This window comes from Notolepis coatsorum (genome assembly GCF_963971535.1).
Source record: "Notolepis coatsorum genome assembly, chromosome: 6".
NCBI classification, from domain to species: domain Eukaryota; kingdom Metazoa; phylum Chordata; class Actinopteri; order Aulopiformes; family Paralepididae; genus Notolepis; species Notolepis coatsorum.
This window is the reverse complement of record NC_140170.1, coordinates 11,333,934-11,351,072: the sequence shown is the minus strand read 5'-3', so window position 1 is coordinate 11,351,072 and position 17,139 is coordinate 11,333,934.

Genomic DNA, 17,139 nt, shown 5'->3' with positions numbered 1-17,139 from the left:
AAATTGAGGAGAACTTTAATCCCTGGGTATTAATCAAACAACACGGGAAAAGGCAGTCATATTCCAGCACGGTCTTTATTAGTGTTTGCGCTGCCCAGGCAGCAATGGTTAATAGATATCATATCCGACATCACCGTAAGTGTACACGTCTGTCAGCCTGTCTCATAACACGCTTCCCTCGGCTTAGTCCATTTTTCCACATTTCATGGGGGTATTCCATTACCGTATATGGTTAATCGGGGCGGTTCTGGTATGCAAATACTTAAAACAGTGCACGAGCTCAAACGTAGGATCAAAGTCATATTCATCATGACAGGTGTGCGTAGAACCTGCGTACGCACGTGTGGTGAATCCCGTTTTTTCTGTGCGTGCACTGATTCTACATTCTGTGCTTACGTGTGGAAATAGAACATTTTCTACGCCACGTTGATGAATGAGGGCCCTGGGCCCTGGGCCCTCATTCACCTAGTGTGGGTCATATGTGTCACCTGGCAGCGCTAGTGACCACAACTCGGCCCGCCCCCTTCTCGGCTAGACGTTCTAGAGTTTTTTTTTTTTTTTTATGTGTTTTTTTCTTTTCTTCATATTATTATAAATTGAATGTATAAGTACTTGTTTACTATAAAAACGAACAGTTAGAATATCTAAAATAGTGTCAATCCTGTGTTTAAATTTAGGTTGTTCACGGACTTTATTTCAATGAAACGGGGGAGTAATTACTGTATTTGCATGTGAATCAAGCCCGCAGAGATTTACATTGGGGGAGTGTTTGAAGCGACGCACTGGCTGTCTGTTTACACTTTCAATGGGATTATCATCAGGTTGCACTCTGGATCAGAAAGAGATGAATGCATTGGATCTAATGAACGAGTACAGGAACTTTGTTAAACCAGTTGATTCAGTCTCTGCTCACTGGTGAAAACACCGCGCTATTCAACGGAATTAACTATGAGATCGGTCGAGATGCGTCTGCATGGGTAAGTTTAAGAATGTTTGTTTATGTTTACAGTAGCATGTTTACAATTCCGCATCTTTGATAAAACTACACCAAGTTTTTCTGCCGACCACAAGTCCAACCATGTCACGTTTATTGTGTTATTACGACGAGCTCATGCTACATTAACGTTAGCGTTAGCTAGCTAGCTAGCCACACAGCCATGTAAGTTAAAGTTGCTAACGTTATATTGATAGCTATTGTTTCAGATAGCAAGGTGGAGAGCTACATAACATGCACAGTGTGTATGTGTAACTAGGAGGGATATGAGGACTGTGTGTATGTGTAACTAGGAGGGATATGAGGACAGTGTGTATGTGTCACTAGGAGGGATATGAGCACAGTGTGTATGTGTAACTAGGAGGGATATGAGGACAGTGTGTATGTGTAACTAGGAGGGATATGAGCACAGTGTGTATGTGTAACTAGGAGGGATATGAGGACAGTGTGTATGTGTAACTAGGAGGGATATGAGGGCAGTGTGTATGTGTAACTAGGAGGGATATGAGGACTGTGTGTATGTGTAACTAGGAAGGATATGAGGACAGTGTGTATGTGTAACTAGGAGGGATATGAGGACAGTGTGTATGTGTAACTAGGAGGGATATGAGGACTGTGTGTATGTGTAACTAGGAGGGATATGAGGACAGTGTGTATGTGTCACTGGGAGGGATATGAGGACTGTGTGTATGTGTAACTAGGAGGGATATGAGCACAGTGTGTATGTGTAACTAGGAGGGATATGAGGACTGTGTGTATGTGTAACTAGGAGGGATATGAGCACAGTGTGTATGTGTAACTAGGAGGGATATGAGGACTGTGTGTATGTGTAACTAGGAGGGATATGAGCACAGTGTGTATGTGTAACTAGGAGGGATATGAGGACAGTGTGTATGTGTAACTAGGAGGGATATGAGGACTGTGTGTATGTGTAACTAGGAGGGATATGAGGACAGTGTGTATGTGTCACTAGGAGGGATATGAGGACTGTGTGTATGTGTCACTAGGAGGGATATGAGGACTGTGTGTATGTGTCACTAGGAGGGATATGAGGACTGTGTGTATATGTAACTAGGAGGGATATGAGGACTGTGTGTATGTGTAACTAGGAGGGATATGAGGACTGTGTGTATGTGTCACTAGGAGGGATATGAGCACTGTGTGTGTGTGTGTAACTAGGAGGGATATGAGCACTGTGTGTGTGTGTGTGTGTGTGTGTGTGTGTGTGTGTGTGTGTGTGTGTGTGTGTGTAGTTTAAGATGCTGCATCACCTCTTAACCACTGAGTCCAGATAGTTTAAGATGCTGCATCACCTCTTAACCACTGAGTCCAGATAGTTTAAGATGCTGCATCACCTCTTAACCACTGAGTCCAGATAGTTTAAGATGCTCATCACCTCATGACATGAGGACCGTGCATATGTGTAACTAGGAGGGACATGAGGACCGTGTGTGTGTGTGTGTGTGTGTAACTAGGAGGGATATGAGCACTGTGTGTGTGTAACTAGGAGGGATATGAGGACTGTGTGTATGTGTAACTGTGACACTGACATCCATCACTTCAATCATACATTATTTTATTATTTATGCATCAGAGAATGGCCCATGCCACTGAGTGAGGACTTTGTTGCTTTTTCTCGTTGTGACATAGATTTAACAATAATTCTGCTTGCAGCTTGATGTGTGTATGTGTAACTACCCCCCACCCCACCTCATACAATGTACAGTTTCTTCATCAAATACTCTCTTCTTCTTTTTTAACTCTTAGCATATCAGGTAAGTGTGTGTGTAAGCAGCTTGCAGAGCTACATAACATTAGGCCCATGCCACTGAGTGAGGACTTTGTTGCTTTTTCTCGTTGTGACATAGATTTAACAATAATTCTGCTTGCAGCTTGATGTGTGTATGTGTAACTACCCCCCACCCCACCTCATCTTCCTCGCGCCGTTGGACGGTCAGCTTGGAGTAGACAGTTTTCGATTATGGGATGTTGATCTAGATGAACCATTTCCAGGTTGTATAATACTATATACGTCCAAATAACGTTGTTTATTGAGTTAGGGCGAGCGATTGATTATCCAGTGTGTCGAGATGGAGTCCGGCTAACGATCGCGAGTGCCCGGACGAAATATGGATGAGCACTTCCTGTTTGGCGCGTCACTTCCTGTTGGCCGATCTTGAACCGTTAAGAGAGTTGAGTGGAGATCAGCAGTATATCTCAGGTCCCCGGAGAAGAAATATGATTTCAATCACAGATTTTTGAAATATTGATATCAAAGACGTGTTACGGCGTCTTCGGCAGAATGAGCATGGCGGGCAATGACGAGTTACGGCGTTTCCGGCGATTAAAGTGTTAAGCAAGACAGCCAAGAACAAGACTAGGTAAGCCTAGTTAAGCAAGACCCAGCCAAGAACGAGACTAGGCAAGCAATTATTACCATTTTTTTAATACAGTATATCTATATTTTTATCATGTAAAAGTTTATATATAAAATCTGCAAATGGATTATGCAAAACAACTCCCAATGTAATAGTTTCTTCCCCATCTTACCGCTGACAATCTCTTGAGCGGGATTTCCAAGAGTCTTGTCTGTAGTTTAGCTCCACTCTTCTCTCCAAGCTCCTCATAACCTTGAATTACAAACCAGTCTGTGTCCTTTTCTGAAACTGAGAAAACAGTAATATTTTTATTTGTTTATTAAAAAAGATCCCCATTAGCTGATGCCAATGGCACCAGCTAGTCTTCCTGGGGTCCGAAGTCCCACATATCAATATATACACATACAAATATACATACACACACATATATACATGTATACACTACATGTGTACACATACGAGCACACATACATACAAATTATTCAGTATATTATATACTAGGGGTGGAACAATACGCATTTGAACAGTGTACCGTACGGTACGACCCCCACGGTTCGGGGCGTCTGTGTATCGTACGGTTCAGGGGATGCGCAAAAAGAATTTAAAACTTCATTTGGCATGGAGCCGGGAGAGCAGCAGCACTGCAGCCAGGTGCTAGTCAGTTTGTGTAAAAATGGCAAGCACAATATAAATCAATCTTCATTACGACTTTCAAAACATAGCCATTAACATTACATAGGCCTACACACATCTTAACATAGCGTTAGCAGTTTGTACAACACAACGCATGCATGTTGAACTATGGTAGCCCGCCAGCAATGTTATCGTAGCTACTAGCTAGCAGAGGAGAAAATGGGAGTCTGAGAGGCGGGGTGTTTAAAGACAATGATAGACGTTTATTCAACATCCAAGAAGGCTAACATACAACTGTGTTTTACTAACTCCAACCGGGACTATTGCCGCTATTTCACTGCATGCCATCACCTCCTAACGTTACCGGAGCTGATAACGTTGACTGAGCTGAAGGTCCGTGACACTTAAATGTCCGTGGGGACCCGCCAACGGCATAGATAGTTCCAACTCACTGAATTACGTAAGCAACCACAGTTGCACTCAATATTTAAATAATGTAGACAGATAATGTACGTATTTTAAAAATAGAATGAACAGAGCAGTGTGGTTTTGAATCAGTACAGTGTGTGTGTGTTAGTTTGATGTATGCTGCAGTTTATATTGATGGCCTTCTAATTTGTTTATTTATTTATTTTAAATAACTGACACTTTTCCCTTTGATAAGAAATCCAGCCATATTCCTATCATTGTATTTCAAATACTGCACTTTAATTTCAAGCAGAAAACTAATCTTTCCATTAAGAACTGACAATCAGGGAATTTAAACATTGTTGACATTGTTTTTTTTGTGTTTATATTAACTAAAGGGCTATTATCGTGTCTTTTCCTGGGATTACTAGAAATCACCCAAACTATACTCGTATTCAAAACGGTATAAAACGGAAATGTACAGATGAGAAAACAATCCGTTTTGTACATGTTAGACCCATAGCTATAATTTAAGATATATTTTAAGCACTCGCAAATCTCGCAGTCCCCCCTGAAGGATGTCAAGGTTTTTCAAAGTGTATATAATGTAAAATATTGGTGGATGACAGCTATAGCCATCTCAGAGAAGGAAGACAACAGAGAGTGTGTGTGTTAGGAGCTGACTAATCCCAGCAGATGAGGCTGTGCTGTTATCATCAACAGCTGATAACCACAGCGTTTGTTTGGGGAAATTAATATCAACAATGCCGTTGCTATAGTGATCTGGGTCAAATAGCTGTGGTCAAAGACAGCGTGTCACATAGCAACAAGAAGAGGGGCCGGGCCTGTCATTGCTATGGCGAAGATAATATAATGTGAGTTTTCTTCCGGGTAAGGTTAGACTGAGATACGAACCACACAGAAGAGAAGAAGCTTGATCAGAGACTTTGAAATGATTCCCCCCCCCTCCCCTCACGGGGAAAGGGAGGGGAGGACTGACGTGGCACGACCATAGAGAAGGCTTTTGGAATAACAGCTAGGCCGTGACGATCACTGAGCGGGGTGAAAGGAGAAATCAATTAGGATAATGAATTTAGTTTCTGCATTTGTCGAAGAAAGGTATCACGCTGTCTGTGTTGAATTCTTATGATTACGGATTGCATTAAAGGGGAATGACAAAGATTACACAGCCAGTATGAGAAGACGTCGGAAAGAGAAATAAACACAACGCAGAAACTACACGAACACAGATGAAGAGGTGATAAGTGGCTGATTATGATCAAATCCAACACCCAATTGATTAAAGCGGTGGCGTTCTAGACCTATATCGGGCATATCGCTCCGGCGCTGAATGGGTTAAAATTAGGGATGCTCGATATTGGCTTTTTTACCGATACCGATATACCGATATTGTCCAACTCTTAATTTCCGATACCGATATCAACCGATATATGCAGGGTTTCCTCCCCCAAAAAATTGAATAATTTCAGGTAATTAACATTACATATCTCTTGTTGTGGAATTAACACAACATTATGCATACTTTTGACAATAAATAAAATCTGAATTTGTTCTTACTTGCTTGTCTGGGTAAAAAAATGTTATAGAAATGTAAAAAATAAAAAAATATATCTATATTTTTAAATCGATACCGATATTTTCCGATATCACATTTTAATGCCGATATCGGCCGATAATATCGGTAGGCCGATAATATCGGACATCCCTAGTTAAAATGTATAAAAAATATAAATATATTTATTTTGTTTTACTCTCTTGTTAGCTTTAATGTTCTTTTACAATGTAGTGCGTTGGGATTTGCTCCACAACTATAAAGCACCCTACAAATTAAATATATTATTATTGTATTATTAAAGCTAGTGCTCTGGTCATGCATCCACTCAATTCATAGAAAATACAGCATCAGGCTATTCTAAAAGTATTGATACTAATACCGATACTAATAAAAAGAGTATTGAACCGTTTTTAACAGCTGGGTATCGAGATACGTTTCTAGTATCTGTACCATGCAACACTAGTAAATACATGTGCATGTGCAGTAATATAGATTATACAATTGAGGATGTAATATATTATTGAGATGCATCGTAGACAGCTGAATTGTAATGGAATCAAATCGTGAAGCCAGTGAAGATTCACAGCTCTATTAGACATGCTGCCATTGTAATACACTTTGTCTTCTACATGATGAATAACTTTTCATGAATGAGATGGCACTTTGTGCAAATCCATAGCATTCCAATTAAGTTATGGTGCCACACTTTTTAAACTAAATATTTGAAATTCTAATTCTTGTATATAATTTAGACTTAATAATGTTTTCCTGTCCCACGTCATTCTCACCTTCCTCTTTTTCACTTTCTGCCTCCTCTTCCTCTTCTTTACCTCTTTCATCTTCTGAGTTTTCACCCACCCCCTCCCTTCTCTTCTTCGGCTGCAAGTCCACTATGTGAGCTCCAGTCTTCATCGCTCTCATCGTCTGCTTCCACATCCTCCTCCGACGACTCTGAACAGTAAAAAGATATACAACCAATGTATCAAGGAAGAACACTGCAACAAGCCAGCAAAATACTATATCTGTGTTGAGGAAAATACTATATATCTATGTTGAGGAAAATATGTAAGGAGTCTATGTTACCAGACTTGGGGTAATAATCGGAGCTGTATTCGCTGAGATAACAGCATGTCCCCTATGTGTGATGTGGCTGTTTGGCTGTGATCGCTGATGAGGAAATAAGAGAATCGATTTTTCAGCTTGCGTCTATAGCGTGCATACGTACACATATACTATCGATAATCTAGCGTTTATTTGAAAACGATGCATAAATAGGCCGAAGAATTACAACGTTTTTGTGTATTCTAGAATATTCCAGTAAATGTCTTTTATCACGGAATCTTTATATTTTCCTTGAAAACGAGGGCTTTTCAAAATGCTATAAAACGAAAATGAACCGTTAAAAAAACAATCCGTTTCTACAATGTTGACTGCAAACGAGTCATTGATAAGCGACGGGCAGATTAGACACAGCCATAATTTAAAACATAGATTAGGCGTTTTTAACGCTAACATTGAAGTGGGTGGCGGCATTCAAGGAGGTTCCGGGGCACCGAGCTCCGGCACGGAAAGTGTTAATAAACTGTGTTACTTGAACAATTTTCACTGTGCTCCTAAATTTCTTTGTGCTCCTAAATTTTAATTTAGATTTTATTTATTAACATTTTATTTAGGAGCACATGTGCTCCTTGGGAAAAAGGTTAGCGTAGAGCCCTATATATGGAGACATTAACATTTCGTTATCAAACATAGGGACGAAGACTGTAAAAAAAGTCTCGACGATGTTTTATAATCTTTGTTAATTTATCATAAAAATTGTGCCCCCGAAATACAAAAAAAAGCCCCCGAAAATCAATTAAGGGGGGCAAAAAAAGCACTGGAATTTTTTATTTATTTCTAACCCTGCCACCAGCACACCTGATTCAACTAATAAAGGGCTAGTTAAGTAGGACGTCCCACATTAACCTACGTGGACGTACTCAGGAGAAATGCGGGAACAGAATGCACCGGCGAGCTAGCCAGATGCATGGAGGATCGGGATGACTGGAAGCACCGATGGAGGGCCCGTCCGAGGACGACCTAGATAGATAAGTTGAATCAGGTGTGCTGGTGGTGGAATTTAACAAATACATTGAACGGCTGAGGTGCTTCGAGGAGAGGATTGGGAAGCACTAGTCTAGTCGATTTTGTGTTTTGAGCACAAAGTTCATCATAGATCTAGCCTCTTTATTTTGCTCTCAAAGTGCACCAGATTGATGCATTTAACTTTAAAATGTAAAAAAAAAAATGTAATTGGATAATAATAGGATCGGTCTCTAATTCTTATATTGGCGCATTCTTCCAATTCTCCTCTCACAATATTCACCCTCACTGAACGGAGTCATCTGAAAATGTGCATATCTGTGATGTCAGAGATTTCTCAGCTGCATATTAATGTGGCAGTTGGTGTGGCAGTTGGCACCAGGCCACACAGTGGTTGGAGCCCAGCCTCAAAACGGCTTAAGATCTTGAGGTCGAAAAATGCTGTTTTTGAGTACTGAATTTTTCTGAAAAAGTCCTTACAGAGGTGTTCCATAGACTCACAGGAATTGTGTAAAAGTACCCAAATAGTGAAAGAAAATGTAAAATAGTTCCCCTTTAACACTTTCACTGCCCAAGTGTAATTTCTTATTAGTCCCTTGAATGCCCAGGGTCACTTCAATGTGCCCGTCGCTTATCAAAGACTCATTTTCCAGTCAACATTGTCAAAGCAGATTGTTTTTTGTCGCTTCATTTCCGTTTTCTACCCGTTTTCACGGAAAAAACAACACATTCCATGATAATCGCCTTTTACTGGAATATTCTAGAACGTTGTCATTGTTCGGCCATGTCATGAATCGTTTTGAAATAAACGCTAGATTATCGATAGTATATGTGTACTAGGCTTGGGCGGTATCATTTTTCTCATACAGTCATACCTTGATGACATAATACCCGGTATACGGTATATGACGGTATGACTTTCATTTTCATCAGCAGGGGGGGGGGGGGGGGGAGCGGAGCTAAGTTAAGTTAACAATATACTCGTTATCACCATACATAACGCTTATATTGAAACACGTTGCCATTAGGGCCGTTCTTTCAACCTAAAAGTGCACTCTCTTCAACCTCAAGCCTAGATTCCTTAGCGACCCGTGCAGGGGGCGAAACTAGAGCCTGCCAAGCGCCATTGGCGGGCAGTTTTTACGTTTGGCGCCTCCCACTGAGAGGTCTGCCCACCGTGTGGCAGGCAATAATAGTCATGTGAAAACCGAAAATCATGATCCAATTCTTAGCGCAGTTCTCACTCGCTGTCTCAGCACAGACATGCAGCGCACCGCGCACTGCTGCTCCTACCCCTCCCGCACCTGTTTCTGTATGCTGCATGTAAACAGAGGCTATTGCCTCGGACAGTCACTGTGATGTTAGTCTAGTCAGAGGGACCTCCGTGAGCTAATGTTAGCTACTGTTACAAAATGACCCAGTCAACTATTCACTTTTAGTTTAATACATGAGGCATTGTGTAACGTTATCCAGCCGGCTAGCTACTGATAGCTCCCGACATCAACAACTGCTCCAGCAAGTGTCCAGTGCATAATACCTCCGTTGGCTAGGTAGTTCATGTTAGCCCACGTTAGCTCACTAGTCACTACGAAATGTCCCAGTAAACTAATAGTTCAGAGGCGTTGTCCCAACGCCATCCAGCAGTAGCTACAGATAGCTCCTGACATCAATGTTCTACAACATGCGTATTCGAACCCCTGGCTTACATCGCATGAGGGCTGCTGAATAGGGTCCAGCTGCAGCGCAGGAGAATCCTTTCATGCTGAATGTAGAGTTTAGGGTTTAGCTGCAGCGCCGGAGAATCCTTGCTGGAGCTGGAGGCCACTCGAGTATACACAGACAGTGGAGCTGTTTGCAGACAGCGAGGTGGCGATGTCTCGCAGATAATTCAACTACAAGTATGATTATATAATATATATATATTTTATTAAAAAAGATTATATAAAATAATTATTATAATTTTTTTAATCAAAAGAAAGTTGGCAGGTAAGAAATGCTTGGCGGGTAGATTATTCCCATCTACCCGCCACTGGCCGGTAGGGATGGGAATCGGGAACCGGTTCCTAATTGTCCGATGCCTGGAATCGCGTGACTCTAGAGCTGCCGCGGTTATCGCATTACCGCGGTATCGCTGTTACGTCACGCCCACCGCAGCGTTTAACTGAATACCGCATCACCGCTGTTTTTTATTTAATTTAAAATGTTTATAATAATTATTATTATTATATATTATTATTATTATTATTATAATATATTATTATATTGTTATAATTGTGTATAACCTATTTTCTTCACGCCATGTGATGTGGAGTGGAAGTTTCCACTCGCAGTTGCGCAGTTAACATTCTGATCGAAACCCATGTGCGTTGCTGCTATACTGAAAGTGAAATCAACTCAAAAGGTAAACATGGATCTTGTAGCTAAACCGAATGTAACTTCACCTGTTTGGGAACACTTTGGCTTTGAGCCTGATGAAGAGGGAAAGCCTAAGAATGTAGATGAGGCAGTGTGCCGCATTTGCAGAAAGAAAATAAATGTGATGCGAGGAAACACGACAAATCTGGCATCGCATCTCAGGACCACTCATCGCCCTGTATATGATGCAATGAAAGGCACCGCATCTACCTCGGGGGGCACCGGCTCGGGACTGCGCCAGTTAGGAGTTGCCGACGCATTTGCCAGAGTAACAAAATATAATCGAGACAGCAACAAGTGGCGAGCCCTTACAAAAACTGTAACAGAGTATTTGGTTGCGGAGATGGTGCCCTTCCGGACTGTAGATAAGCCGTCATTCAGAGCTATGCTTCAGTCCTTCGACAAACAGTATGAACTGCCAGGCAGAACATATTTTTCGGAGACAGCCATACCAGAAATGTACTTTAAAGTAAGAAAAGAAGTCGAAGCACAGATAAAAGAAGCTGACTATTTTTCTGTCACAACGGACATGTGGTCCAGTGTAAATATGATGCCCTACATGAGCCTCACGGTGCACTGGCTCACTTCCGACTGGGAACTGAAAGCCCAGTGCTTGGAGACCGTTTTCACACCAGAAAGCCATACTAAAGAATATCTGGCCGAAACCCTTCGCTGCTCATTCCGAGAGTGGTCTCTGGATGAGCGCAAACTGGCTTGTATTACTACCGATAATGGGGCAAATATTATTGCAGCAGTGGGGGAATTGGGCTGGCAATGGCTAAACTGTTTTGGCCACAATCTTCACCTGGCTGTCACCAATGCGATGACATCAGAGAAGGAGCGCACTGCACGAGCCATGGGTCTGTGCCGATCATTGGTGACCACGTTTTCTCAGAGCTGGCAGAAGAAAAGAAAACTACGGAAAGAACAGGATGAACTAAAAATGCCCCGAAAAAGCTTAGTTCTGGTGAGTTAAATAGCCTATATCCATTTAAATTTGTATATTAAATGCTTCTATTAAATGCTTCAGTTTAATTAAATATATATTTGTACGTTAATAATAATATTTACATTTATATATTTATAATTACGCATAAATCCTCATCTTGCAACATAAATAGTTACTGTATGAATTTTCATCTCAAAGAACGTATTTGAAATAAGTGGCATTGTCGGCCATTTTAGCCTAACTTTTTGGCTAAGTGGGCCTTTTACTGCGTATTATACGTCTATTGGCAATAATTATTATTAGAGGCTCCATTTTTCGTGGACGAAAAATACACCAGTCTATAGATATAAATTTCCCCGACATAACAGTTATGTCGGGGAAATGTATATCTATAGACTGGTGTATTTTTCGTCCACGAAAAATGGAGCCTCTAATAATAATTATTGCCAATAGACGTATAATACGCAGTAAAAGGCCCACTTAGCCAAAAAGTTAGGCTAAAATGGCAGACAATGCCACTTATTTCAAATATCTTTTACAGCGTATTTTACGTCTATTGGCAATAATTATTATTAGAGGTTCCATTCAGTCTATAGATATCAATTAATTGTCATCTCAGAATAAATATAAATGGCGTTGTCTGTGTTTTTAGCTTATCTTTTAGAGCTCTTTTACACATTGGGCAATAATATTACTCGTTTTACGACAACATCCTTACTTTAGCCTCTCGTGTTTTTTTCTATTAAACAGGATTGCCCTACCAGGTGGGGTACGAAGCAAAAGATGGTAGAGCGAGTTTTGGAGCAAGCTCCTGCTATTCGTAGAGTGCTAGTGGACGACCGACGCCATGCACATTTGATACCGACTTGGCAGGACATAGCGGTCCTTGAATCTGTCAATGCGGCACTCAAACCGGTGCAAGACTTCACTGATGCACTGTCAGCAGAGAAAACAGTCACTGCGTCTGCTGTCAAACCGGTCTTGGACCTTTTAACAACAGATCTGCTGCTGCCAGCCCAGGAAGACACGGAACTGACTTCCCGTATTAAACGGAAAATGGCAGAGATCCTAAAGAATAAATACAAGCTACCCGCAACACAGAAGCTACTTGAAAAGGCCTCGTTTCTCGATCCCCGGTACAAGACCAGCACACCCAGTGAGGAACTGACAGATGCGCTCTTGGAGGAGATGATGGAAATCCCAGAACAGGATGATGCAGCTGCGCAGCCAAGACCCAGTACGCCGCCAACAGCGGGAAAAAGGAAACTGGCAGACCTCCTCGGGAAAAAAAGAAACCAGGCAGCGCAGTCAATGCCTATTCCAAAGAGACTCCGTGCTGACGCAGAGTTGACCAAATATGTACAAGAGGAAGCCATGGACTCCCATTCGGATCCTCTTGCATGGTGGCGCGACAACCAGTCCCGATACCCACTACTTTCAAAGATTGCCAGAAAGTACATGGCAGTATGCGCCACCAGCACTGCATCCGAGCGGGTGTTCAGTGCAGCGGGGAATGTTGTCACCCCATTGAGAGCATCTCTCAAACCCGACAATGTGAATATGTTGGTTTTTCTTGCGAGGAATGCCAAGTCGCAAATAGGATGAGTCACTAAGGCCTTTGGAGAGAGCTGGGGAATGTGCACTTTATTTGTATTTTATAACTGTTTCTGTTATATGCACATTTAGTTTACAATTTGTTCTGTGTTCTTGCAGTTGCAAGCGCTTGTATTATTTCATTATTGTTTTGTTTTTTAAACAGTGGGCCCTTTACAATGAATGTGCACTTTATTTGTATTTTATAACTGTTTCTGTTATATGCACATTTAGTTTACAATTTGTTCTGTGTTCTTGCAGTTGCAAGCGCTTGTATTATTTCATTATTGTTTTGTTTTTTTAAACAGTGGGCCCTTTACAATGAATGTGCACTTTATTTGTATTTTATAACTGTTTCTGTTATATGCACATTTAGTTTACAATTTGTTCTGTGTTCTTGCAGTTGCAAGCGTCAATAAACAGTGTTCAGTACTATGTTGTCTGTGTTTCACTTTCAATAACGAATGCGTGCTTGCCGAATCCCAAACAATATTCATGCTGCAAAGTCATCCTCTAAAGATAGACATGTAGACTAGAGGCAGGCTATATGCTATAAAGAGTAGACTATACTTTATATATAAAAAAAAAAAAAAAAAAACATTCCAACTTTTTTTTTTTTGTGGTTAATACCGCGCGGTATGAAATATTTACGCAAATTTGTGCGGTAAGGAAAATATCAATACCGCGGCAGCTCTACGTGACTCCCTTGACTTCCGATTCCCTTATTGATACCACGTGTTTCCGTCCGACGTCACGTATGACGTAACGCCGCACGCAAGTTTGTTTTGGAACGGAGCGATCATGGCTGCAAGAAAAAAGACGTTCCAAAGCATGGCTTCACTTTACCAAAGTAGATGAAAACAGCGCAAGTTGCAGCATTTGCAAAACGACCATTTCACATAAGGGGGGAAATACAAGTAACATGCTAAAGCATTTATCAACACGGCATGCCCTTAACGTGCTGGAAGAATGTCGTGTTTTTGATGTCCTGCGGACGAGTGCTGCTGCTGCTGCATCTACCTCCGTTACCGAAGGTACAATGCATTATTATTATAATAACGTTAGCGCCATGCATGCAAACAAAACCTAAATGAAAAACGAATGCTTTCATCATCATCATCATCACTGTATAAATATTCTCCGATTTCAGATGATGACAATCAGAGTGTATCTAGTGCGGCCAGTGGTTCTCGCAAACCTCAGGAAACCCCTTTCACTTTGGCACAGCGGGGTAAACTCACGCAAGAAAAAGTGAACGAGTTACACCGGGCTGTCACAACATTTGTGGTGAAAGGTTTGCACCCTTATTCCACGGTAGAAGCATCAGAATTTCGGTAGGTGAATTGCTTTCTTAGATGTTACTTGTTATTAGAGATGTTCCGATACCATTTTTCCCTTTCCAATCCGATTCCGATACCTAAGCTTTGGGTATCGGCCGATACCGATATTTATCCGATACCAGTGCATAAAAAAAAAAAAAAAAAAAATTATATAAATTATATATATATATATTTTTTTTTAACGGATACTGTTATACTGTGTTTTAGTAATAACTAGAAAGTAATGGTATTTATTCAACAACAGGTGATTGTATAGATTTGTATTAGTATCATTAATCAATGAGTATGGGCTACAGCACTGCAGATATACCCTACTCCAATGATCCACACGGACATTAAACGGTGTTGCACTCGGTACTCAGTGGCTCTGCAGATATACCCTATTCAGTCTGTAAGCTAGTGGCAGATAGAACGTTCATGTTGTGATTTTTGATGCAAAATAAATATTCAACATTCTCTTTTGAAACTCCGCCTCAGACTCTTATCCTTTGGCACTTGCTGTACTTTGCTTGCAGGTCTGCAGCCATTATTGCTGGATTATGCACCAACTTTAGACAGGGTAACGTTATCAAGCTAAGCTAACTGACCTAGCTCGTCTTCCCGCATTGACATTTGATAACGTTAGTAATAGTCAGCTAACGCTAGTCCGTAGCTACTTAACTTAAATACAATTCACCGTGGGTGCATTATTGTTGATAGACGGTCACGGACAGTGTTAGGTCCTGGAGAAAGGACAGGCGATCATCTGATTTGATGTAACGTTAAAGCGGATGTTGTTCCAACTAGCTATCTTTCCAGCTAATGCTATCATAACACCAGCCAAACACATCCCGATTCCCGTCCGAGCTCCCCGTCACACCGCACTGTCGGGGACAATGGAATTTAAGAAAGTGTATCTGCTGTTAAAATGACACAGCATCACACTTTAAAACATGTTCATTTTATAATCCTCACTCTCCGCAGGACTCAGCAGGAGATAAATTACATCATGGGATCGGAGGCTAGAATTTACGTGTACTCGCCGATACCGATACCAGCATTTTAGGCAGTATCGGCGGCATTTCCGATACTGGTATCGGTATCGGAACAACTCTACTTGTTATGTCATGTCAGCCTCCGTGTGTGTGTGTATCTGTGGCTGTTTGCCTACGTTTTTGAGACAACAAGTACATGGTGAATATGTTCGGGTGATGCTGTAGCACACACGCTGTGAGGCCTGAGTTGATCCGTGAAGAGTTTCTAATTTAATTTAATTTAGGCAGGCAACTCATGTGTTAGTTGTTTTTACTTTTAACGTTTATTTATACAGGTAGGTAAGTTATTGATAACGAATTCTCTTTTGCAACAACGACCTGTTCAATAGATTCAATTAGTTTAAGAGAATCTCAAATAAATTATTTTATTTACAGTAAGTGTGTAGTTAAAAAAAAGTACAGTTTTTGTATTTTTCTGACATGGGGGGCTCAACAATAAAAGGACAATCAGAAATGTCAAGTTGCATGTTGTTATTCTACCAGCTTAGTTCTGTTGCATTCCCACAATGTTCTGTAGGGAGATGACAAAGGCTCTCAACCCCAAATATAACCCCCCATCCAGAGAGAGTTTAACCAACCGCCTGATCCCTGCATGGTATAACGTTGAGAAGGGCAATTTGATTTTGGAGCTAAAGGATGTAATGAAGACAGCCATCACGGCTGATGGATTGACAAGCTTTAGTCAGGACCACTACCTCACAGTAACAGTGCATTACGTCAAGGAAGGCAAGATAAAGGAGAAGGTCCTCAAAACAAAAGCGGTGTACCAAGCACAGACAGGGACAGTTGTGGCTGAGGAGATTGATGGGATCCTGGAGTTTGGAGTTAGAGAGAAGGTTGTGGCAGCCACCGTGGATAACGCATCCAACATGGATGTAGCTGTGAAAAGGCTACACATCATCAAGTTGGGATGTTTCGCCCACACACTGAACCTAGGAGCACAGAAGCTCTATACTTGCACTGCAGTTTCCAAATGGGCGGCAAGGATCCGTGCCGTGGTCGTATGGATGAAGAGATCCCACATGGCCAAAATTGTCCTCAAGGAGAAGCAGCAACTTCTCAGTAAGAATACATTTCAGTACTACTTTACTTTTAGATTATAGCCAACATGCATTGATACGTTAACACTGACATGATGATAAATGAACAGATGGTACATGAATACAAATAACAAATTAATGGTAATATAATATTGTTTATTGTTATATAACTGATGATGTGCTAATATAGATGTGTGTTGGCCTTTCAGACCTGCCCCAGCACATGCTCATCTTGGATGTGAAGACACGGTGGAATTCTCTCTTTTTAATGATTGAGAGATTCTTCAAGCAGTTCCCCGCCATCCAAGCTGCAGCTATGGACCCACGGCTAAGAAAGTCGATGGAGAAGGACAGGTAAGGGGGCGGGAGATTATGTGAATAATTCAATATGGCTCATTTAAAACTGGGTGGATTAGTAAAGTCATCAGAAGGATTGTTTTAGTTTGTTTAAGCAATATAATTATTTATATTGCAGACTGAACAAAATAGACAATGAGGACTTCAGGAAGGCAGAGGAGTTTGTACAGCTGATGCGTGTGCTGTACACGTTAGGCCTGGGCGGTATGCTTTTTTTCATACCGTTATACCTTCATGACGTCATACCCCGGTGCACGGTATTTGACGGTATGACTCTCATTCATCAGCGGGGGGGGGGGGGGGGGGTGGCGGCGCAGCTAAATATATACTCGTTATTATC